Raw genomic sequence first — 1343 nt, forward strand, 5'->3', positions numbered from 1 at the left:
AACCTAGTACACCAACAAGATATAATAAAGACGTTGTAATTTCTTAGGCTTGCATATCGATAAAAAAGTAAATTCGTAAATTAAAAAAAAACATATAGCAGACTTGCTAAAACGTTTAGGTTCGGGTACTTGCACGATAAGAATAATTTCCAAATTAGGAGATACAGAAGTCATTAAGTTAACACATTCTGCATACTTTCATTCACTGATGATCCATGGCATGATACCCTGGGCAAACAGTTTGCTTGGAAAACAGTATTGATTGCGCAAAGGATGTTAATTAGAATTATGTGTCTAGTCCACACACATACACTTGGAGGTATCTCTTTCAGCAACTGGGAACAGTAACCACAGTCTTACGGTACATTATTTACTTACGAAATTTATGAACAATTCATGTAAGTTTGAGAGTAACGAAAATATCAAAATTACATCAGTAGAAAGAAAAATGGTTTGGGTTACCCTTTAAGGAATCCAAATTTGATCCAGAAACGGGAGAAATATGCAGCTATGAAATTCTTTAACAATCTACTAATGGAGATAAAATGTCTGACAGATAATGTAACTGTTTTCAGATATAGATTAAGGTGCTTTCTTCTTCACAACTCATTCTATACCTAGGAGGAATTCTTGAGATAGTTAGACATTAAAAGAACTTAAAGAAATCTATAAATAGCTATAAATGTCTTGTTTTTTATTTAGTTGTCTATAAGTGTACTACTTGTTTTTCTGTTGACATTTTCTACATCTTGTCGTTCATCGTGAATCTGGTCGGGAAAGAAGTAACTAATTACAACTCCAACTATTTATTACGACTCAATGAAATGATAAAGAAGAGAAACGCTCTAATCTATCTCGTACAGAGATTTACGACGCCGGCCGGAGTGGCCGAGCGGTTAAAGGCGCTACAGTCTGGAACCGCACGACCGCTGGGGTCGCAGGTTCGAATCCTGCCTCGGGCATGGATGTGTGTGATGTCCTTAGGTTAGTTAGGTTTAAGTAGTTCTAAGTTCTAGGGGACTTATGACCACAGCAGTTGAGTCCCATAGTGCTCAGAGCCATTTGAACCATTTGATTTACGACGCATGTGCTTCTAACTCATTCATTGCGAATGCAACTATTCAGTGGGGATATCAGAGTCCTAGCTCTGCCACTCACCGTAAGCAGTACATTTGTAGATATATAGACGTCGTTTAGAAATCACAGTGTCATAAGAGTGTCAATTCAACTAAATACATAGATATTACAATTACGGACAACTTGAATTCGAACGTCCATATCAATGATATTGTGCGGTAAGCTAATCAAAGACTGCGTTCTATAGGCAGGACACATATAAGATG

At 36.9% G+C, this 1343-nt stretch overlaps 1 non-coding gene across 1 annotated transcript; it reads left to right on the forward strand.

The window, feature by feature from the left end:
• The first annotated feature begins 878 nt into the window (after positions 1-878).
• Trnas-gga (transfer RNA serine (anticodon GGA)) lies at positions 879-962 on the forward strand. Its single transcript is given in 2 exon segments — positions 879-918; positions 928-962. It is a non-coding gene; the product is annotated as a tRNA-Ser (tRNA).
• The last annotated feature ends 381 nt before the right edge of the window (positions 963-1343 follow it).

Source organism: Schistocerca nitens, chromosome 2 (assembly GCF_023898315.1).
Source record: "Schistocerca nitens isolate TAMUIC-IGC-003100 chromosome 2, iqSchNite1.1, whole genome shotgun sequence".
NCBI lineage: Eukaryota > Metazoa > Arthropoda > Insecta > Orthoptera > Acrididae > Schistocerca > Schistocerca nitens.